The sequence below is a fragment of the Equus caballus genome, chromosome 11 (assembly GCF_041296265.1).
Source record: "Equus caballus isolate H_3958 breed thoroughbred chromosome 11, TB-T2T, whole genome shotgun sequence".
Classification (NCBI taxonomy): domain Eukaryota; kingdom Metazoa; phylum Chordata; class Mammalia; order Perissodactyla; family Equidae; genus Equus; species Equus caballus.
The window spans coordinates 30,329,594-30,353,943 of NC_091694.1; the positions used below are offsets into that span (position 1 = coordinate 30,329,594).

At 42.2% G+C, this 24,350-nt stretch overlaps 2 long non-coding RNA genes across 2 annotated transcripts; one reads left to right on the top strand and one right to left on the bottom strand.

The window, feature by feature from the left end:
* Positions 1-1,746: 1,746 nt before the first annotated feature.
* Positions 1,747-14,336, bottom strand: LOC138916160 (uncharacterized). Its single transcript, XR_011423012.1, has 3 exons — positions 14,155-14,336; positions 11,744-11,903; positions 1,747-2,061 (listed from the first exon to the last, which is right to left on the bottom strand). It is a non-coding gene; the product is annotated as an uncharacterized lncRNA (long non-coding RNA).
* A 7,076-nt stretch (positions 14,337-21,412) lies between these two features.
* LOC138916351 (uncharacterized) lies at positions 21,413-23,944 on the top strand. Its single transcript, XR_011423554.1, has 3 exons — positions 21,413-21,544; positions 22,173-22,261; positions 22,556-23,944. It is a non-coding gene; the product is annotated as an uncharacterized lncRNA (long non-coding RNA).
* Positions 23,945-24,350: the final 406 nt, after the last annotated feature.

Consider the following 24,350-nt stretch of genomic DNA (forward strand, 5'->3'; position numbering starts at 1 on the left):
CACTATTAACTTAAAGAATGCAATCTTTTTGAATACACAATCGATTTGGAATTTCCTGCAATAGTAGTAAGAATAAGAACACTGTTAAAATATTGTTAGGAGCACTTTCAATAAGAACATTGATAAGCTGTGCATACAAACATCATGAGATGAAAGTTAATGTAGTGGAAAGGATGGAATGGGGAGACTGGGAACATCAGAAGGCCTAATTTCTGATCCCAGTGCTGCCAACAGCTAGTTCTGAGAACTTAAATCATGATCTCAGTTTCCGCATCTCTCTGTGAAAACAGGATAACAACAGTCGTCCTGCCAACAGTATAGATTTGCAAGGTGGATCTAAGGAAATAGAGGACTTGGAAAAGCTTTGGGAAGTTAGTTTTGCAGAGAATAACAATAACATTAAAGTTATCTGGGCCAGAATGGCTAAACCAGGTAATTGTCCTGTGGCAGAGCGTTTTCAAAGAGTGCGTCATGATCATTACCAACTGACATAGTCCAGGCCTGGTGCTTTGATGGGCCCTATGTTGCTTGGAGACGCATTCACTGACAGAGTCTCTAAGTGCATTAGGCAGTATGGGGAGGAGAAAGATGTGGCACTGGATGATGATGGTGAAGATGCTGAAACTACTATGCCTAGGAAGCTCCCATAGATTTCCTGAGAATGCTTGCTGGTCATTGGAGACATTCCTTTAGGGCCTCTCAAGGGCATTTACCGTGGGAGTGGGATGGGCCCTTGGAATTACATACCATAGGGATCACTCTGAAAGGGACCCCACAGCTCAGTGCACTCATGTTGGCCACAGAAAACAAGCATTTCTAGTCCAGTGCTAAGTATCATTTCCCATAAAGGGACTTTAAGGGGCTTGTGTAGGTACAGGACCAACATTAGCTTTCCCAAAGACAGGTCCAGGAGGGTCTTCCTTTACTAATCCACCAATTTCCGTACTTTGAAGTGAGGATCCTGTCTATAAATGTCCCTCCTGTGCCTTATGTGTGGGATGCTATTTCCTACTTGAAGTTGGTGGAAATCCCCTCGGGAAGTTCAATGGGACAACTTGAAGTGAGGGAGAGCCTGGGTACCGATCATCTCTCAGGAGCTCCACCACAGCAACCATATTTCACAAGATCCAAAATATGCCCATTAGCAAATTTGAGAACAGCAGAAGAGTTCAGAGGAAAGATGCCTTGTGGCTAAAGGGAAGAAACAGAGACACTCCTTCACAAGCCTTCTGTATCAATGCTGCTTCTGATAGGAAACACAGCACTCAAATGGGGCAACTAAGGAAAATTTAATGAAATAACTCCTCCCACCCTTTTGTAAATAATTAAGGGAAATCAACAGGGATGAAGAAATGTGCAAGAGCTGGCAACAGCTGGGAACCATTACCATCCCTAGATCTAATGGGGATAAGGGGAGAGAGTGGATATCTGAGCTCACAGAGAGCTGTAGGAGAGAGACACTGAACAGGAACCCAGACCTCGGGTGGAGACACACGACTAAACCCCTGGGCCCAGCGATGAGAGGGTGTGGTGGGGATGCAGCTAGTCTGATGTCATTATTTTTTCACCCTTAGCCTCCAGCCATGGCTCCCTATTGGCTGAACCCAACAGGAAGCCAAAGGACAAGGGCAACTGTAGAGGCTGCCTGCAGCCTCTGAAAGGGTGGAGAATCTTCTGAGACAGGAAAATGGAAGATATCCAGCACACTTTTCTTGGCTAAAATACCCTATTTTAAAACAAAACGACTCAAACAAAAACAAACATAATTTAATGGAAAGAGCGTAGAGTCACTGGTGAGGAGACCAGAGTTCTAATCCCAGCTCTAATCCTCACTTGCTGAAAAGTCTTGGGTAGGTCACGTTGCCTCTCTCTGTGTTAGTATCTTCCCTTCTTCCTTCTCCAGGGTCACGTGTGGATGAAGGGAGTTTCTCAGTACAGGTATGTGGTGAATGTGAGAAGACAACTTGAGCCCTGGTAATCAGAGGAGAAGGGTGAGCAGCCATAGATGATGTAACTTAGAAGGAGAGAGGCCAGTGATGGAGTCACTCAATCCCTTGGAACCTGGTGGAGAAAGAACAAGAGCAGGAGGAACAGAATCCTGAGAATAAGCAAAGCCCTCAGACTCTCCCCTCCTCCCACGTTTAGCAAGGCACCGGGGATGTTCGCTGACAGCTGCAGATGTGAGCATTGACACAAGAAGACAGGGAGGCTCTGTTTATTCCTGGGCACAAGGAACACTAACTATTTTCATTTAGTGGTTTCTTGCTCTTCTTGCCTAGTTACCAGAAAGCACGTCAGTGATTATGCATCTCAATGACTGTGTGTCTCAAGTTGGCTCTGTGTTTGCTGCCCACTCTTTAGAATGTATGGTCCAGAGAGTCTGGGGTCTGTTCACAGTAAAGGAACTGTTAGAAGAGATAATATCTAAGAGATATTAGTGAAGGCCAGACCTAAGCCAAGTCTCAAAGTAGAAATATAGGAGAGGAGCGAGAGAGAAGTGGAATAGATACAAGAGAGAAGTCAAAGGTAAAATGGGTACAGTCCCTCCTAGGCAACAGTTAAGCTAGATACAGAGAATCTAGACAGATGGGTTGTGGCTGGTGTGGGATCTAGATGCAAGGAGCTGAGTTTCTCGTCCTGGTACTCAAAGCCACCAAAATTTGGAAGGGACAGGGCAAATTCTGACACGCTATACTGAGAAAATAGAAGCCCAAGGGAAGAATAGTAGACAAAGCCAAAACGATTAAAATTTAAGGGTGTTGAGCATCTTAGGGCCCTAGACAACTTCAATCACATCTTCAATCAGCTCTTCAGCCAGGCCCTATAATGAGCACCTGAGACGTAGGAAACTGCTCCTGGAACTGCTTAGCGTGCCCTTTATTTCAACCCAAGTCAGTGATCATCCTTAAGATCTCAGTTCAGTTGTCACTTCCTCAGGGAAACCCTTCATGACTTCCGTGACCAGGTCAAGTCCTCCTATAGCTCTGGGGACATCGCCTCTGTAGCGCTTACTCTAGATGGAATCTCACACTTCTTTGCTTGGTGCCCATCTTCTGCATGAAGTGTAAGCTCCACAAGCCATGCCTATTTGCAAATCATCGTACTCCCAGATCCTAGTTCAGTCTATGGAACTGTGTGGGTTCTTAGTCATAGCACTTCAACGGACAATGCAGCAATAAAGAAGTATTCTGGTTTCTCAGATTCTTATCCTCTTTCTTGGTACCAGGAATTTCTTCTTGGCTAGGCCTCTTCACATTGATGATTTGCTTGCATATTTTGCTTGACTTTTATTTCTCTTTCTACCCTGGAGACTGTCTTGGCTCGAAGGTCTGTATCTAATGGATTAGATAATAGTAGACGCAGGAACCACACATGTAATAGGAGAATAAAGTACTTGAAGGAATAAGTGAAAATGGCCAGGACAATTGATAAAAAGAAAGTGATCTTGAATGTCCCCTCCCCAAATTCATATGTTGAACTCCTAACCTCCAATATGCAGGTGTTAGGGGGTGGGGCCTTTGGGAGGTGATTAGGTCATGAGAGTGGAGCCCTCATGAAAGGAATTATGCCCTTGTAAAAGAAACCCCAGAGAGCTTTCTCTCCCCTCTGCCACGCGAGGACATATGGAGAAGACAGCCTTCTATGAACCAGGAAGCAGGTTCTCACCAGACGCTGAATCTGCCACCACTTTATCTTTGACTTTCTAGTCTTTAGAACTTGAGGAATAAACGTTTGTTGCTTTAAGCCACTAAGTCTATGGTAATTTGTTAAAGCACCTGATAGAACTTGAAATCAAAATCCATTTTTATTGACTTACCTGGCTGTATGAGTAAGGTATGAAATCAAAGAAACCGTGAGAGAAGAAGATGCTCAAAGAATGCCCTGAAATACTAAATACAATCAAATAAATTTGAGTGAAGGGATATTGAGCTCATCGATACAGACTCATAACTTTAGATCTCCACGATGCCAATTGTTTTCTTACTGTCCTCTTGTCTCTCACACTCCTTCTAGTTTTTTCTGAACAACGCCTCCAAATTAATCTTCCAAAATATTTGTTGGCCACGAAATTCCTTTCAACTCACAACTCCGCAGAACAAATACAAATAAAAGAATTTATCTCTTTAATGACTCTTTGTACTATGTTTCCCATCCTGGAAGTCCCAGACATTAGAATTTAACCCAGAATTAAATGATCAAAGTATTATTTATGGCTAATATTTATTAAGCACTTATTAGATCCCAAGGATTGTGCTGAATGCATTGTAGTTATTTTAATACTTAATCTTCATGAAAATCATTTGGGATGGAAACTCTTATACACATTTTGTAGATGAGGAAAATAAGGTTTGAAAATGAGTAACTTGCCTAAAGTCACACTGCTAATCAGGGGTGCAGCTAGGATCTGAATCCATGTCCATCTGATGCTGGGACTTAAGCTCTCATAGTGATAGTAGCAGATGTGTGCAAACCCTTTTCATACTCCGAAAACCATCATGGAGATGACAGTCTAAAAACTCTGGGGCTATAGCCATAGCCCCTAAACCAAGAGACCAACCATTTTCTTCATTGTAATTTTCACAATGCTCATTCTCTTAGATATTAGTTGAACATCTAATATGTGCCGTGCGTATGTGCTAAGCATTTTATTTTCATTTTCTTCAATCCTGTTTTACAGATGAGAAAACAGATCAAAAGAAGGGGATTTGGGCTTTGTATCATCAGATTGGAAACTCTATGAGGACAGGAACTTTGTTGACTATTTTATCCTCTGCACTTTGCCTGGCCCAGAGAAGTTGACCGGTAAGTCAATATTTAAATGTAGTCTATTTGATTATAAAGTATCTGTAGGCTTTCTATTCCTTCAAAACCTGCAAATAATTGTAATAAAAGACACAAGAATTATTGTGAAAGGGAGATATTTTTGTTTATGAAATAATTGGGACTGAGAGTGATACTAGTCAAAAGGAGAAGAGAAGCTTGTAGCTCACAGTGGGGAATTGTTTGAGCATGGACAACACTCGGGTTAGAATATAAGCTATATAGAAGTTTTGTTAAAGGGTCATATGTGGAAAAGAAAAAAGTTAAGGTTAAATATATATGAAATTAAAATGTATTAAACATGTTTAAATATAAAAAATTGATTTAATGGTACAGAAAACTTCAATGCCAGCAAACAGAAGATTGGTGCTTGGAGTAAATTTCAGGTGCATGTCAAAATAGGGAAGTAAAGTAGGATATAAAATACTTCCTAAGACTTATACACTGAAATCTTTTAAAAGTTTGCTCATAATAATGAAGGATTAAGTAATACTATTTTGTATATGCTTGCTGACAAGGCAGCCAGTTGAAATTTTATGGTTTATGGCCAATTGAAGTTGCGATATGTAAAGTGAAAGCCATTATACTCTCTGATCACACAATGGTTCATTTTAATTTCTCAAGGGCCAAGAAATTTTGCAGAGGTCTATTGAATCTTGAAAAATTCTTTTGGGAATAGGAAGAAAAAGGTATAAATCAATAAGAGAGGAGCTCAAAAGCACGGGATCTGTAGTCTCTTTTCTTGATATCATAGTGAGTTATTTTCTGGTGGTATAAAGAAAGCTCTCAAGTGAGTTAAAAAGTGCTGAAGTCTTTGAAGAACAAAGACAGATATGCACGATAATAAACAGAGGGGGAAAAAGGGGAGGGCAATGAATGTGAGGCTAAATATTGAAAATCAGAAATACAATGGAGCAACTCTGTTGACGAGTTCAAGATGATGAAGGAAGAAAGAGATCAAGCAAGACAAAAGACACATTCCAGTGTCCAGGAGGTGACAAGGAGAGAGGATGATGATCCTCTTAAAAAGAAGGGATAAAAATTGCGCCAAGAAATAATCTGCCAATAACTAAGACTCTTTCTTCTTTCCAGAACTTGTCTGAGGCAACAAAGTGGGTAAAGAGAAGGACAAGGATGGAGTCATCAAAGGATAAACTTGATAAGGGCAGAGCCCACAGTTCCACATGTGAAATCCATGACCTGATTGTCAATGGGGAGAGTCTCCCCTGTGTCTGCTGGACTCCCTGGGCATGGCGTGCTTCAGAGGACTGTCAGCAGATTGTTGACTGCAGAATTCAACGACCTAAAGGAGAAGAGCTTGACAAGCTTGATGTAGCAGGGGAAGTTAAGGGTGAAATTTAAATGGAAAGGGAAATATATATGGTATCAGTTTCCTATTGCTGCTGTAACAAGTGATCATAAACTTAGTGGCTTAAAACAACACAAACTTATTATCTTACAGTTCTGGAGGTCAGAAGTCCAAAATAGGTCTCACTGGGATAATTCAAGGTGTTGGCAGGAATGAGTTCCTTTCTGGGGCTCTAAGGAGAATCTGTTTTCTTGCCTTTTCCAGCTTCTGGAGGCTTCCCGTGTTCTTTGGCTTGTGACCCTTCACCACCCTGACCTCTACTTCCATTGCCATATCTCTTTCTCTGACTCTCACCCTCCTGCCTTCCTTTTGTAAGAATTCTTGTCATTACAGTGGACCCAATGGATAATCCATGGTAATCTCCCCCTCTCCAGAGCCTTCATTTAATCACATCTGCAAAGTCCTTTTTGCCATCTAAGGTAACATATTCACAGGTTCCAGGGAGTAGGATGTAGACATCTTTGGGGGCCATTATTTTGTCTACCCCAGTTTCCTATTCCTGCTATAGCAAATTACCAAGCATGTAGTGGTTCAAAACAATACAAATTTATTTTCTGATAGTTCTAGGGGTCAGAAACACAAAATGGGCTTCAATGGGCTGAAATAGGGTGTTGGCAGGGATGCATTCCTTCCTGGAGGCTCGAGGGAGAATCTGTTTCTTTGCCCTTTCCATCTTTTAGAGGCTGCCCGCATTCCTTGGCTTGTGGCCCCCTTCCATCTTCAAAGCCAGCAATGTTTGTCCAGTCTTCTCACATCACATGGGTCTGACGCTGACTCTTCTGTATCCATCTTCCATTTATAAGGACCCTTGTGATTACTTGGGTCTATGCAGATAATCCAGGATAATCTCCCATCTCAAGGTCAACTGATTAGCAGCGTTAACTCCATCTGCAATCTTAATTTTCCCTTGCAGTATAACTTACCATATTCAGGTTCTGGGGATTAGGACATGGACATATTTGGAAGGGGAGAGCATTAGTCTGTCTATCGCACATACTCTCCTGTTTGAATATCAAACCAAATTTGAGGGATGCCATCAGCTCCATTTTATAGGTAAGGAAGCAGACAGAGAGCACAAGCACCTTACCCAAGGACAGCTATGCTCATAAACAGACCTAGCATTAAACTCAGTTCTGTATGACTTCAAAGCATGGCCCTTTCCACGACACTGAGAATAGTAAAGATGTAAACAGAACCTCCCTCGTAAGCTAGAGTGCTTTAGCAAGTGCCTGGCACATTTTGTATGCTCAACAAACAAATGCTGGCATTATTATTCACCCAAGCCTTACCCAAGCACTCTGAGGCTTGCTTGCCAACCAGGGCAGAGTCTTGGGGATAGTTCTTACAGCCATATTTTATAGGAACTCTCAGAAACAATTTGTTCAAGTTGTTCCCTTGGAAACTTTATATATTTTCAGAGTCTCCAAAATGAAAGGTCATGTTGGATAGTAGCAGCTGGTGGGAGCCTGAAGCTGAAACTGGGCGGGTTTTCACGAATTCACATGGGCAACTTCCTCTCTTTCCTGTCAGTTTTGTTATTGCTGTTGTACCGAGAGAAAGGCTTGGACCTGGACACCTGGGATTCACGTGAGATTTAACTTGTGAGAGAAGATGCAAGTTTCTATCCCATGTGCGTTCTTCCGAGGAGAGGGTTTCTAACTCTGAGAGGAGTTTCTGATTTCCTGAAATGTTAAGAAACACTCATTCAGAGAATGAGTCCAGACAGAAGGATCCCGGAATTCAATGATCTTTTAAAAAGTTTCCTTCTTGTAGATCATTCTTACAAACCTAATTAAGAAACAGAATGAATTATAACCTATAAATCTTTTGGTGTTGGTTTGCCATTATGTCTTTTATTTATTAAAATTACCAAAGGATGTGATCACGCAATTTACATTAATAAGAGTAACTAGTTTTCGGTATTGACAAGTATAACTTGTTTTCTGAGAGGATGTAGTAGAAAATAGAAATACCCAACTTCTAAAAAATATTTCTAGAAATAGACGTTGCAAAGGACTGCAAGACTGGCCTGGCAATTTTTCATGCCTATGGTCACTGCTGTAGGTTTAAACATCATCAGTAGAAAGTATTGCAGCATGAGTTATTATCTATAACACGGGTTAATAAGTCATTCATTCTACTCAAGCACTAAATTCTTAGAAGATATATACTTTGCTATTTTTCTATCTACTGATTATGTACATTATGTTTACAAGTACGCCATGGTGAATGTGCCAGGAAGAAATGAATTCTTGTCAATGCCTATTATCTGAAAAGCAGAAAATTTTTGTAAAAAGATTAGAATTCAGCAATTTTTAAAATGGCTTCTGCATAAAGGAGAACTCACATCACAATTTTATTCATTTGTAAATACTTTCACGAAAAGTAGGAAATCAATTTCCTAATTGATATTCTGGATAATTTAAGGAAATTAAGTATTGCTCTACCATCCTTTGTTTACTGAGGGCTGCTGTGTCTTGTACGAAGGATGAAACAGTGACAAAATAGAGCTGTACAGGAGCTGGCTGTGAGGTAGGTGCTGAATGTTATTTCCCTTCCCTTGGATGGGAATCACTGTGCCCCGCCCCTAAAATCATTATTCAGAGTTGTTAAACTTCATGTAACTGGAATGTAATTGGAAACATTGATGCATAACTCAGGGCTGATTTTCAGAGCAAGTGTCTATGAGTTTATACCAAAGAGAAAAAGCACACAAAAAAATGGTCTTCTTTGAGATTAGTAAAATTTATAGCTTGTTTCTAAGCCAAGGGCAGGGAGAACACTCCTAAATAAACACTTCTCTCATCTAGATGAGGAGAAGTATCAGAAAATGAAGCTAGCAAGCTTCCCCTGACTTCGATGCACTCCGTTATGTGTACCTTCTGCAACCGGGTCGGACACACCTTCACATTTCCTCCCCAGCAATCCAGAAAGCCTGCGACAAACCACCTTGAAGAAATCTTTACAGTATTGCTAAAAATATTACTCTGGGGCTGGGGCCAAGAACTTTCTGAGCACCACTATGGAGACTGACCTGGGCTGGACCTAACTTTTGTATTTTATCCAGATTAAAAAATTAAGAATATCTGCCCAGTTTGCTTCCCCTCCCTCCTCCCTCTCTCCATCCTTCTTTCTTTCCTCCCTTCTTTCCTTCCTTCCTTCCTTCCGTTTATTATAAGTCTTTGTAGGCACAGTCAAGTCTGTATTTCTCATCGTAGTATCTTAGCACTTAGCAGAGTGCCTAGCATATAGACATTCAATAAATATTGAATGATTGAGTGAATGAATGAGTTCCGCAAATACGTGTGGAGAGCCCACTATGAATAAAAGATGGCGCTAGGCCCTGGGAGTTGGGATGGGAAGGGAAGTGGATTCAAGGGTGAAGTCCCAGTCCTGTCTTAGTGAAAGTCTACACCCTTCTCTTTAGTGAGCATTTGACCTGGGAACATGGCTCTATTAATGAGAGTAGAATCAGAATGCCGGGTTTGCATTGCCTTCTACTACATTCTAGCTGTGTGAGTTTAGGGAAATTATTGAATTCTTTGCTTCTCACTTCCTTGCTTCTAAAATGGAATAATATCTACCTGTCTTATTTACCAGGGTTGCTGTGAAGATCAATTGATCTAATGTGTGTGAATCCCTCTGTAAACTATTAAGCAATTAAATTATTTTCACCTAAATAAGAGATGATACATATAGAAACACTAGTAATTATAAAAGTAATATGACTAAAGCATGACAGAAGTTCAGACAAGATGATGTGTGTATGGTTCACACTGTAAAAGTAGTAATTCAAATAATACTGTAAGCTCAGTATTAGTGTCTTCAATTTTATAGATGAGGAAACTGATTCAGAGAAGTTAAGTGACTTAGCCAAGGTCACAGAGCTAATAAGTAGTTCAGATGGGATGGCCAGATGTCCTCTTTCACTGAACTCTGTATGTTTTCCACATTCAGTCCAGTTAATTAGCATAGGAACATATTAGCCAAAATATGGTGGCATTATTGCCATTTTTCTACCATTTCATTTATATTTTGCTAACTTTCTGAGTTCAAACTAGATCCTACATAAAAGTATATCTTTTGTACATATCCTTAAATGATTTCAAGAGGGTTATCAAGCATAAATCAGGAGAAAAATAAGATTTTTGGCTATTAAATAACACAATGATGTTCAAATTTTGGAAGACTTCTGCATCATTGGTTCTGGAGGAAAAAGGCTGGCAGTTTCAAATAAATGGTGGCTCGAGGGCTGTAGTCTGTCTTCACCTCCCACTCAGGACATTTTGTCAAAATAAAGATGTCATGTTCCCCCAGGAGAAATATAGCCTTGGAGGAGGAGAGTGAAGATTAAGCATGTCCATCAGTGTGAGCTCAGTGTATTGTCAACAAGTAACATATTTCCCTTCTCTGTGATGGTCACCTTGTGACCTGGACTGGGGTCGTCTGCATAGGGTTCCGGATCTCTGCTGGTGTGGATGATGTAGCTGGAAGGGATAGGACACGTCCCCAGAAAGACTGGTGGCTGCTTTCTTGTGCCACTCAAGTTTAAAAGAGAGGGGCCGGCCCGGTGGCGCAGTGGTTAAGTTCGCACGTTCCGCTTCTCGGTGGCCCGGGGTTCGCTGGTTCGGATCCCGGGTGCGGACATGGCACTGCTTGGCAGCCATGCTGTGGTAGGCGTCCCACGTATAAACTAGAGGAAGATGGGCACGGATGTTAGCTCAGAGCCAGGCTTCCTCAGCAAAAAGAGGAGGACTGGCAGTAGTTAGCTGAGGGCTAATCTTCCTCCAAAAAAAAAAAATAAATAAAATAAAAAAACCACACAAAAAAAATAAATAAATAAAAGAGAACGTTACATGCGTACCTTTGGGGGATGGGGGCTGGATTCCTGGAAGTGATAGCGTAACCAAGTCAGCACTTGCTCCCTGTGGCTCTAGCACAGTGCCTTTGAATGCAGGTTTCAGACATCCTGCAGCTGCAGTCTCTCCTCCTCTCCCTTCAAATTCTCTCCAGTCATGACACGCCTCTGACAATTGTTTCTTTCAGCTACAGTACATTGGTTTGTCCTCCTTGTCCTCAGGTCATAGAAAGGTTTATGATGGTCTTTATAAATGGACTCACTCGTCCCCATTTCCCTCCCTCTTGTTATCCTGGCTTTCCTCAGCCATTTCCTAGGAGGCGCCTGCAGCCTGGGTGTGCATTTTATTGCCCTGCTTAATACTCCTTCTTGGTGTCTTAGCTGTACCTCCAGAACATTCCTCCAGAACAGAGACTGCCTGTCTCTGGGCTCCACTATTTACTCACTGTGTAACCTTGGGCAAATCATTCATCTTTCTATGCTTCAGTTTTCTCATGAGTGAAATAGGGAGGGTCATAGCACCAACCTCATGAGGCGAGGGGATAGGGGGAAAGTAGAGCACAGATCTGACACAAGGCTGTGGGGTTGCAAACCCGAGCTCTGTCATTTCTTGCTTAGGGGTCCTTGAGAGATACTTCACCTCTGTAAGACTCAGTTTTTTCTCTTATTCAAAGGGAGATCATAATTGTACCTACCTCACAGAACGGGGATGACAATTAAGTGAGATAATATTGATCCAGCGCTTGACACAATGCTTGGCACTGACAGTAAAGTGGTCAGTTAGAGATGACCAGCAGCAGCAGCAGCCACATGTTGGTTCTGTTGTAAGTCATTCCCTCCTCTCTGTTCTTTCACCTAAAAAAAGAGCCACTGTTGTTTTATCTAAAAAGGAGGGGTAAGGAGAATAACAATACTTTGCCTTTTTCAAGTAACAAGAATGATCAAGAACAGTGATGAGTATGAATGTATCAAAGACATATAAAGAACCACAGAAATCCAAAGAATGATTATTCTCGATAGATGCTGATCGGAGTGGAATCGGAACTGCTCTAGGTCCGTGTGATTCAGAGGAGAAGCATGCCTTCGATTCCTCAACCAATTTTTCAAGTAACACAATTCCAGCACAACACATCTCTCCCCAGAGACCCATCAGTAACTGTCATTTGACACCTTTACAGCACACTTCCTTCAAAGAAAATGCTTATTGAATGTTGTACAATAAACCATTTCCTCGTCCCGGGGCTGAACAACAGTGGCCCATGGGCCCCTTCTCCATTTCAATGAGCTAAATGCTGTTTTTTTTCACAGCCTCACCAACTCAGCTTCCCATCTCATTCCCAAAGGATTAACTCTTTCTGCTCAAAAAGGCACAAACTTCTTTTCAGTTAGCGCAAGTGTACTCATTCCACCTCTGCAAACACAGCGGGAGAGCCACAGACCATTTGAGGTCTCCTTGGAACCTGGCTCTTCTTCACCTTCAGATCAAATCCTCTATGTCTGGACTCACCATTTCTACTGAACTAAAATGACCAGGACTCCAGAGGGTAAACCCATGTCAACACTTTACCAGGACTGTGGCATCTCTGCCCTGGTAGGATTCAGGGTTTGGGGTTTATCTAAAAGCCTCAAGGACTCAAAATCTGTGGGTTCTGGACTGCTCTATTCAGCAGGCTCTTTAACAAGCTCCACTTGGTGCTTCTTGCCCATTAGCTTGGTCTTGCTTACTCTCTGGCTCTGAAGTCTCACTATTGACACCAGGGAACCTACCTGCTCCTCTCTGCCTTGTCTGCTTTAGAGCCTCATCAGGGAGCCACAAGACTGTGGCTTGAATCCTGATCCAGAGATTTGCTGGCTGTGGGTGCACAGCAAGCCAGTTCAGCCACTTGAAGCTTCCATTTCCTTATCTGCGGAACAGGGTTGCATTAGTTCCCCCTATGACTGTTCTGAAGATCAAATGAGGTAATGAGTGCAGAAGTTGCTTTTTCAACACCTGGGACATGAGATGGTCTCAAGCAATATTAATTGAAATTGGGTGCTTATCTGTTCCTCCAATATCTGACCCCTTATAGCTTTTATATCCTCCAGATCCTTCTAGTCCTGGTCTTAGCTGCCTAACTCTTCTTAGTTGTTATTTATATCCCTTCAAATGAATACACTAACCTTTGCATTTGATGCCTGGAAAATAATTTGTCTCAACATTCTAATTCTATGTCAATTAAAATAAGTTTATTGCATTCCTCAAGCCTTCAAGGTTCATTTCTACTGGAAAAATCCAAATGCAAATGAGACATCTGGTTCTCACATACAGATGGTCCATGCAGTATTTACATCTTTGTCAAATAAAGAGAATGTGAAGCCTCGTGTAGACACAGTCCACATGTCCTCTATTTTCTTTGTTAGGGATTAGAAAATATGAAGAAAAAAATGACAAGAGTGTGATGAAAATCTTTTCTGAAGTCTTACTAAGGTGCATTTCACTGTAAGTCGAATCATTTGATTGTTTTGAGCAAATGCTTTTTTATTTTTCCCATGTGTGTCACTGTTTTCAATTCTATAGGAAGTTCAAGAAAACCATGGTATAAACTCTGCTCAGAAGGGTAACAGAAACCTTTCATAAGCCCTATCTTTTTGCATAGAGAGTCTTAAAGTGTGGATTGCAAATCCTAGAGCTGAGTTTTCTAATTACAATCATGATTCCCAAACTCTGTGTCTGATTGTTAATCTAAAACCAATTAAAATTCAATGCATATTCATTAAATGTGTCCTACTACTAGCCATGGATTATCAATGATAAAGTTCACTCCTTGCTCTTTACAAGCTTTCAGTTTAATTGGAGGAGGCAGGCGAGTAACTGGATAATTATAATACAGTGCAAATGTGGTCAGTGCAAATGTGATCAGTGCAAATGTCAGTCCTATAAGAAGGAATTGAAAACACGCACACACAGACTTGCACACACACGAGCTGGGGTGGGTTTTAGTCTCAACTCAAATGCCAGCTTCCTCCTCTGAACTCCCCCAGCATTTTATCTGAACTTCCACGATGGCCCTTTTCCATTTTTGCATCCTCCACAAATATTTGTAGAATGAATGAACAATTTCCTTACCTTTTCCAAACACAGGAAGCTGGTATCTATAGCTGAATAGTTGCTGCTCGATATCTGATCCTGCATTCTATTAGCCAAGCTGCTTGCTGAGTGATAAAGTCCCTGGGAGCCCCACCCCTGAGAACTTGCATCTTTGCACGATCCTGCAAAGCGCAGGAATTTAATGAAATGAGTAAATAATCAAAAAAAGAACCCACCTCTGGAACTTTAAGCATAGCAGAGCTGGCCACACGTCATGCTGTGTGGGGGCGTGTTACATGAAAGCCAACTGTGGCTAGAGGATCTTCCCAAGCATTCGTCCAAGAACCCACAGCGCCTTCCCTTGGTCCATGTTGGCCTGTTCTTCACCCTTTGCTTTTCCAGTCCCTGTGTTTACTCTGGCTTCTATCTGCTTCTGGACCCTCTCAGGTTTAGCGACCTGCCCTATCACCCTTATCTGACCTTTGCTTCCACCTTTACTCTGCTCCTTGTGTCGCCTTGAAATCAGTGTCACCTCTAGCTTCAAGTAAAGGACCCCTCCAAGGTGGCTTCCTCTCTGAGACACAGTCACAGGCTGGGGGGGGGGTCCCTGGTTCCCCCCTAGAGAGGAAATATTTGGACAAGTAAAGGAGGATGGAATTGATGTGTTTGAGTCCAGCTATGCCACTTACCAACTGTGTAATCTTAGATGAGGCTTCACCTTTCCGTGTCTGCCTCCCATCCGTAAAAACAGAGGTAACCCTTACCTCAGCTGGTTACGCAAATCAAAATTGAGTGTATGTGAAAGAGCCTGGGACAAAGACGACATTCGACAATTAGCAGTTCTTCCCCCTGTCACAACTCCCAGCTGTGGCCTCCATTTCCTCCCAGGCCCTGATGTTAATTTGACATTCCTCCTAAGGCAGAAGGATTAGGGCGACTCATTCCTAGGGAAATTCCAGATTCACCTACCTTTGGTGCTTCTTCTTGCTTTTCAAAGATGGTTTCCTGTTTGCTCTCTCGATTCATCTCAGGAACACTGGAGTATTCCTAAATCCAAGACATGAGAATTATTTTGCAGCTAACTCATTGATAGTTGAACATGACACAAATCCATGTATCAATAAAAGTACCAAAAGAATCAAGGTAGTCAGCAAAAAAGGACTTGTGATATGTTACATTATTTCCAGTGGTATAAAACAGAGATGTCCCAGCTATCTTGTTTTTAACTTGTATCTTAAGGACTTTCTATTGCCTTTGTGTATACATAAATTTATTTGCATGAACTAAGCTGTAAGAATATTTTTGCCTTAGTAACCTAGATCTAAGTGGCTCCTTATTCCCTGAACCTCACTCTGTTGCCCTTGTGGACATGTTGGTAGCGTGGGTACACCAAGAAAGAGACACAATTTAAGAGATTCCTTAAAAAGACCAAGAAAGCATTCCAAGACATGGATTTGAAAGAATATGCCATAGAAACCCAAGTTTTCAACACTTTGACTTTACCCTTTACCCTCTAGACTGGGCTAAATAAATATCCTTGTCCTTGATCCTTACCCATCCTTGGGGATTGAGAAGGCAAATGGGACTCTTTTCACCCCATTTATTACTCAGAGTTCTCCAGAGAAACAGAACCCATGGGATGTGTGTGTACACATATCTTGTGTGTGTATATATATATGGATCGGAGTATTGGAAGATGAAATTCTTCCAATAGGGGAATGTTCAAATCTATTGTGGCATTGTAAATTGGAGCTTCCTCGAAAAAGGCACTTAATGTAGCACTTAAAAATACTAGAGAAGGATCCAGACAACTAGTTTGTCTTGGATAGTAGACCAGGAAGTTGCACATACACAGAGCTACATGTTCTGCAGGGGCTCCTTTGGGGTGTTTTATGACCAAAGTTGGTATTTGGTTTCACCTGATTAAAAAATTTTCCAGCCTAAAATGATGGCAGTCTCGCTGTCTGGTGTAGAGTTTGGGATTAGGATTTTCCATCTGCCACATGCTGGAGAAATTCCCAGATGACATTTTTTAATATTCTTGTGAGTATTCCTTCAACTCACTTCCTAAGTAGGGGAGGAAGGGGCTTCTCTTCAGACACTTGTCCTTTTCTGGATCCTCACCAAGCACAAAGACATGTCAGTCTTACTCTAAGATCAGCTGGTTATTAAGATAAATAGTTCTGTCCTTAATTGGTCTAATGAGATGTCATGAAGTATCATCTTAAACACAGGTCAGAAACACTGTATTTATTATTTACCATGAAGTCCTTGTTTCATAGTCCTTCATTCACTACCACACCTTTCCTGAATATTCTCTTAACCTCCAACTCAAGTGATTCCTGACTCCCTTTAAAGATATCACTTTCCCAAATGGAGGCTGCCTATTTTCCTTTGAAACTTCAGGTGAAGAAGCAGCATGGAGACAAAATCCTGCAGTTTTTAGCTAAAAATCCATGCTCCTCATAACATCCAGCTTCACCATTATTTGTCCTTCCTCTCGACCTCCAGATACCAACTTCCTGACCATCTTTTCTCCTTCATGGAGTCTGGGCATCTGGCTCACTCTTTCTTTCTACCATTCTGGATGACCCCAATATCCTAGCCTCCTTATTTGCATGCTTCCCTCAGGTGCTCAGTACCGTGTCCAGCGTTACATAAAGCTGCCAGGGGGAAAAAAAAAAGAAAGAAAACGGACAATATACCTGGGGTCAAAATATTATTTGATGATTTTGGATGCAGAATATGTATATTAAAATAAACACAGGTGGAGTATGGAGTAGAATGCAACTATATGGAGATTTTACAGATGGAATGGTAAAGATGGGCTGCTTAAAACTACGGCCCCAGACACCCAAGACTATTTATTATGCTCTTTTATCACTGGTGGAGAAGCGTGCGAAGCGCTGCCCTAGATTCTCTGTTCCCTGCACGCCTCAACTCAGCCACCAATTCCCATGGCCACGCCCTGTGAATTTTATTTATTGTCCAGAACTTGTTCATCTCTGGTTTTATTTCCAAATGCCATCATCTGTCACATAAACAGCAGCCTCTCACATAAACTTTGCTTGTAGGAAAATGATGTGTCTCATTGTTTAAATTCACATTTCTTTGGATTCCTAATGAGACTGATTTTTTTTCATGTTTGTTGGTCGTTTTTGTTTTTTCTTATGGTCTTCCTGAGGAGTCCACTTCTTTTTTTTTTTTTATTTTTTTTTATTTTATTTTATTATTTTATTTTTTATTAATGTTATGATAGATTACAAGCTTGTGAGATTTCAGTTGTACATTTTTGTTAGTCATGTTGTGGGTACACCACTTCCCCCTCCGTACCCTCCCCCCACCCCCCCTTTTCCCTGGTAACCACCGATCAGATCTCCTTCTCAATATACTAATTTCCACCTATGAGTGGAGTCATATAGAGATCGTCTTTCTCTGACTGACTTATTTCGCTTAACATAATGCCCTCGAGGTCCATCCACGTTGTTGTGAATGGGCCAATTTCGTCTTTTTTTATGGCTGAGTAGTATTCCATTGTGTATATATACCACATCTTCTTTATCCAGTCATCAGTTTCTGGGCATGTAGGCTGGTTCCACGTCTTGGCTATTGTAAATAATGCTGCGATGAACATAGGAGTGCAACGGACTCTTGAGATATCTGTTATCAGGTTCTTAGGATAGATACCCAGTAATGGGATGGCTGGGTCAGGAGTCCACTTCTTATAGTTGATTAGTACTTTCACTAACAAAAATATTTTCTTTAGAAAATATTATTTTGTTTTTATGAATTTTATTTTAAAAATTGCCAGATTGTGTTTAATTCGGCTTACTACACTTTAAAAATTATTTTAAGAATAATCAAATTCAGACTCGTGCATTTTAAAAAACATTAACACCGAACTGTGTTTGATTTTGTAGGTGGGTAGGTCTCATTTGGCAATTTTCTTGTGGTTACTTCTGAAATAAACCTTTTTCCTGCCTCTGGTGGTTATAAATATACCTAGAGGCTCATTAAAAATATTTTTAGTCATTTTCATTAACTTTTGTCTTCAAATCTCATAACCCTGAGAGAAGTTTTCTTTCTTTTTTTCAATAACTAATCAAATGCAATATCTAGTTAATGATAGGTATAGCATTACTCTAGACCTTGTTGGAACCATCAAGAACTTTGAAAAGACCCAAGTGAGTAAATCCATAATAGACCCTTGGCCCCAAAGCACACAGGCAGCAACTCCTCCTGATTTCACCAGACGTCAAATTAGCACATAATCTTGGACCCTAATATCAGGACCTTGTGCCCCGCCTTCCCAAGCCCATCTGTGTTCTCGCTGAGGAAGGAACGCCCCCCTCCCCTGTGCCTCACAGTTTGTTAGAGGTTTACCAAAGCAGTTTTTAGTATAAACAGCTCTTTCAGTTTGGTTTTGGTTTACTAGTCATAGAATCCCTTTTCATGGGGAAAGCATCCAAATTACAGGCATGGAGCTGCACTCATAACCCCAGTTCCCCTTGGACACTGGGGCATTGTTTCTGGGAAAGCCCCCATCTGTCTGCCTCCCTCCGTTCTTTCCCAGGGATCCTCGCAGGCCCTCAAGCAAACAGATCCATGGTGGGCCCCACCCGGGAGTCTGTCCCACCTTCACAGACGTGTCAGAATCCAGAGTTGGTCAGGGTCTCAAGCTGGCATCCCTGCCCACTAGCACTGTGAATTCAAGAGCCAGAGGATGAACCGTGGTAAGAATTAGGGAGAGCAGCGGCTACTTAGCCTCTGGGCTATTTTGGTTCCTGCAGCCCCGGGCATTTCTGGTTGAATGCTGCCGCTCACAGCACTCACACAAGATCTGGAAGCCATCTGGAGTTCAAAGGCACCCACAGTCTTCAGCAAAGCAAAGCTGGGGGCAGCTCCTGGCTACACAAAGCACATTAACATACACATCTGTTTCAGAGGCCTGGAGATTTCTAGGTGGAGTTTCTGGCTGAAAAGTGGCTGAAGAAAATCCATGCCTACACTATTTTCTCGAAGCCCAAGCTCACTGGGTTTGGAACAGGACCAGGAAGCACTCTTAGTACAATTTACGGAGTGTTCAGAAAGGGGTGTGTCAAAGGTCAGGAAATGAGGGCACCCTCTCCACCCTCTTCTCGGCATTCGGACGGCAAGGACTCGGCCCTTCTGACTGCTCAGGAGATAAATGAGCCCCCAGGATGCAACGAACCCCAACTCTGTTTTTGCTCCTTGGAGCACACAGCAGACTTCATGTGATTCTCAGCTTTGGCATTTCTGAATCAATAACAAAAAAGACAGATTCTATCCTATTTCTTATTTAGTAACTCCCTTCCATTCCTTCTTTCTCTTTGTTTTTTCTCCTCTGTCCTCCATCTCTTAACCTCTTCAGACCCATTCTTCCTTCTCCTCTTCTTATCTTCAGCTCTCCATCCCCCATGCTCCACTCTCCCTCTCCTTCCTCTTCACCCTTGCTCTTGATCCTCTTAGAGCTGAACTTTAGCAGAGGTTGGCACAAGACAATTTAATCTAGACTCTTGCCTCCTTCTTGATGAATGTCCAGTGGCGCCTCATGACTGAGCGGGAAGGGTGCATTTCCTCTGGGGTTCATGAGTCTGAGCCCTGAGACATTTCCTCTAGCAACCCCGCTGCAACTCATCTCCCGACGGAGAAGATGGGCAAACTTCCAAAGGGAAACACTGTTACCGAACCAGGTTCGTTTTTGCCTGCTGCCCAGAAAGACAAACACCCAGACAACGAGACTGCAGCAGAGAGAGAGTTTACTCACAAGGCAGCCGCATGAGGAAGAGAGAGCATAAGTCTCAAATCAGCTTCCCTGAAAATAGGGACTCGGGTATTTATGGGATAGGGGGCAAGGTGGTCTAAAAGATGGAGAGAGGTGAATGGAGGTGAGGAGAGGTGAGGTAATTGATGATGTGCGCAAGCGTGGTCAGACTTCATGCCTCTTCATAGGACCCATGTTCACAAAATGGCAGCATTAGCATGATCTGAGGGTGGAGTTCTTAGCCTCTTGACATCAAAAAGTCGCCTGTTGTGCGGGCCTAGTTGATGAGTTGGTCGTCTCAACTGGCCTGAAGTGGACAAGAAGTTCTAATTCCTGAAACACAGCTCACACACCCGTTACCATGGTGACCCAGGCTCCAGGAAGATGTTATCTACGGGAGTCTAGTGGGAGTCAGACAGCACATTGCCTAAGCGGCCCGGTTAACAGTGGGTGGGTTAAACAGCTAAAAGCTATAACCAGTAATTGCAAAAAGGAAAAAAAAACTTTGGTTCCTACCTACTTAATCATCAATAGCTAAGTCCCCACTGGTTTCAACATGGAGGCAGAAAGCACTGGGGGAGATGGCCTGGGGATCGCTGCAGTGGGCTTTAAGGAGAGGGAGAGCATGGAGCCTGGAGAGAATCAGTCAGCCTGGGATCTAATCCTTGCTTTCCACGGTGAGACCTTGGGCAGGCCACCTTCCCTCTTTGTGCCTCCAAGTTCTATCTGCAAAAATGAAGATGCTGGACTAAAAGGGTGTTTCCAGTTCCTTAATTTTTTGGTCCCCTTTGTTATGGCATTGCCGTAAAAACTATAGGCTTTATTCCCCTCGTATTAAAGGTTATATTCTTTGGTTAACGAACAGGTTTATAGTGCAAATGGCCCTTGCAAACATTTCCAAGCAGAGATGGGGGAGCAACTCCTGTTCAAATCTGATTCTGGGACTATGGATTGCTGGTTCCCCCCGTCTCCTTCCCGGCTACCCAGGGTCTCTGGCTCCTGCCTCAGTGGCCCATTTCTCACTGACACTGTCTACTGGCTTCAGGAACCTCTGAGCTCCTTCTCTCTCCAGCGTGTGTGTGTGTGTGTGTGTGTGGGAAAACATCTTCCGTTTAGAAACTCAGAGGAAGATTTGGAGGTTAAAAACTGAATGTTTAGTAAAAAACAAACAAAGAGCAAGTATTTCTAAATACAGCCTTCTGAATGTATTTGGGAACCAAGCTCAGATAAGTTAAATTCTCGACCTAGGTTGTTCTGAGGGCTCCTTTTCTAGATCTAGTGAGATCTTCAGAGCTTCTCAGAAGGTTCACTCGCTGCAATTTTTATAGGGATTAAATTTCAGCGTTACCGCAAGAGTTGTGACAGTCCCCAAAGTGGGCTCTGTGTTGGGAATATGACCAGTGTTTACTAAAAGTGGGTTCATCTCGGGGGAGGGGCATTGGGAGCAGATCAAAGAGAATTCTTTCTCTGCTGGCGTGCCCTTTTATCGCCTACTCTGTACCTCTAGACCACAGCTCTGGTCCTGATCGCTCAGTTCCCTAGTAGGAGATAAACGAAGAACGTCAGCCTCTCCATCCTACTGCCAGTGAAGCCTCTGGGAATGGAAAACCAAATTCAGGAATTCATTTGAGAAAAGAATCGCTGGTTGGTTGATCTGTTTCCTTGTCATCAGACTTGGTTTTTATCCCTGTTCATTACAGATTGTTCCCACCGCCCTGGCATGAGCCAGACCTCCAGGAGGGGGATCAGCTACAGCCCTGACCTTTGCTCCACTTCTATGGCCAGCCAAGAGCTGTGGGGAAGGGGGTGGGCCTCAGAGATGGTTCCCATTTGGGGAAAACAGAATAAAAATCCAGGCAAATGACTCGTACTAGAAAATGCATTGTTGTTTCTAGTGAGGAAAGTTCTCTTTGAAGAAGGGATTGCAGATAGAAAACAGATGCTGCTCCAGATACTCTCAATAGTAAACTGAGCCAGTCTAGTCTCTTCCTTCTAAAATATTGCAATTGCAAATTGTTTGGTTGATGATACGTAGAAAGCATTGGCAACAGACACTTCTGATATTCATACCCTTGTAGCCCTTTATAAATTATACTCTTCATAAATTATTGTACAAGGAGGTTCATGGAGATAGCCTTTATGCTTGTCATTATGCCTGGAAATCTTTCGGATGGGATGGGATTCCCATTTCTCTTCTGAATGCTTTGTGATAATCATGTCTGCTTCCCAAAGCTTTGGAGTTATGTCAATAAACCCTACTTTCCTTTCACAGGTGGAAAAACAAGGCCAGGTGACTTCTTATGACTAGATGTTCTGCAACAGTGTTAGAAATGAGACACCATCAAAAACTGCAACTTTCTGGTATTTGCCCTACTTTGAATCTCAGGAATGTGAAAGAATGTTAGACATAAAAGTTCTAATTTGGGTCTTTTCTTTGTAGTCTCCAGTGAACGATCCAAAGTGCATAATTTCTAGTATAAAATGGAAACTGAAGTGACTGTGGGTAATATACTTGGGCACTAATGTGTGCAAGAATTTCAAGCATTAGGAAAACCAGTGCTGGGAGCACTTGGGATGCAAGAGGTCCCTAAAGCCACAATTCTTTGCTTACTTTTGCTGCTGTTTGAGTAACTTCCTGCCGTTTCTGTTATCCAGTCCATTAAGGGTTTATTCTTCAAAGACGTTGCTTCTGGGAACATCACCCTGCCCCTGAGTGACTCCTTCCCGACATGTCCTGGACCAGATGATCAGAGTGCCACTTTCTTACAGTGCGTGGAGGTCTCAGGTTATAACTATCCTCATGAGTAATGTATGCCTGGACTTACGGCTCGCCGCAGCCCCAGGCTCACCATCATCTCCATTTCAACTTCCTATTTCATACTATCACCCCCTCCAGTAGCCTTCCTCTCCTCTCAAGCTAGAAATCCCTCTCATGCTCTCCCCCCACGCCCAGCTATCACAGACAAACAAGACTTTTTCTAGATATATCTCAACTTCATAACGTCGTGTCCATGCAAAACACTTCTTCCCCAAATGCAATCGTTCTTGACTTGGCAGTCTCTCTGGGTTATGCCCCTAAATTCCCAGACCTGGAGTTTCCCTTTGGAGCGTTAGACTCCCCGGGGAGAAAGTCTAAGAACTATATCTCCAAGCTGGTCTTTCAGCTATCGTACTTCTCTCATCAGAGAACTTTGAAAATTTTTGCCCACAATTTCTCCAAATCTTCATTTGTTTTTACCCACCACACAAGTCACCAGCCTATCTGAGTGGTATAGGGTAAATATTTCCATATGATATTTACATAAATATGCATATATATGCATAACCTAATTCTATTTAAGTTAAAATAGACGCAGCCTTATATATGTATATAGTTATATCTATAAATAAAACCGAGGGGCCGTTTACATTTTTTTTTTAAAGATTGGCACCTGAGCTAACAACTGTTGCCAATCTTCATTTTTTTTTCCTTCTCCCCAAAGCCCCCCGGTACATAGTTGTATATTCAAGTTGTGAGTGCCTCTGGTTGTGCTATGCAAGATGCCGCCTCAGCATGGCCTGATGAGCAGTGCCATGTCTGTGCCCAGGATCTGAACCGACGAAAACCCTGGGCAGCTGAAGCGGAGCACGCGAACTTAACCACTTGGCCATGGGGCTGGCCCCTACTTTTTACATTTTAGTTATTTGAATTATAAAAGCAAGATGTACATGTTAAAACAAGCCAAAAAACATGAGCGGGTCTAAGGTCAAATTCATATTCTCACCTTCCTCTCCTCCAGTTTCACAGTAAGAAGTAGCCCATGGCATGGGGGACACAGATATCTGGACGTGTGTAATGTTCTTGTTCAAAATGTGATCATATTCCACATACTATGAGTCTTTAACTCTTTTTTACTTGGTATATCATGGTTATTCTTTATTAATATATAAATCATCCAGATTTTTCTGTTTTTAATTTACTAGTTTTTAAGAATAAATAAAATATGTAAAGAATGTCTAAAGAGTAAAATCAATAAATGTACACAGTAAAAAATGTCAACAATAAAATATGGGCATACCACTGAAAGTATCTTACCTTTCCTCAGACCTCTGGTTTCTTTCTCAGAAGCTGTAACTTTTGGGACTCTCTTGTGACTTGTTCCTGAAATTTGGAACAACGGATCTCTCTCAAATAAACGTCTACCTCACTTTCCCCCTTCCTTCCTAGTCACAGGTTAGAAGAACAAAGAAATCCCTTTCTTTTGTAAAGGCTCAGGGTCTCCATAATCTCACAAAGGAATGGGGAGAAACCAGACATTTCTCAGGGAAAGCCACAAACCACCTACGGTTGATAGGAGCGGATTGTGGTAGCTCAGAACTGGAAAGAGCCATGGCCATGCCCAGCCCAGAGGGCTGTAATGTTTTTATAGTTCACCCGGTTGAAACTGTTGAGAGCCACAAACCGTCTTGT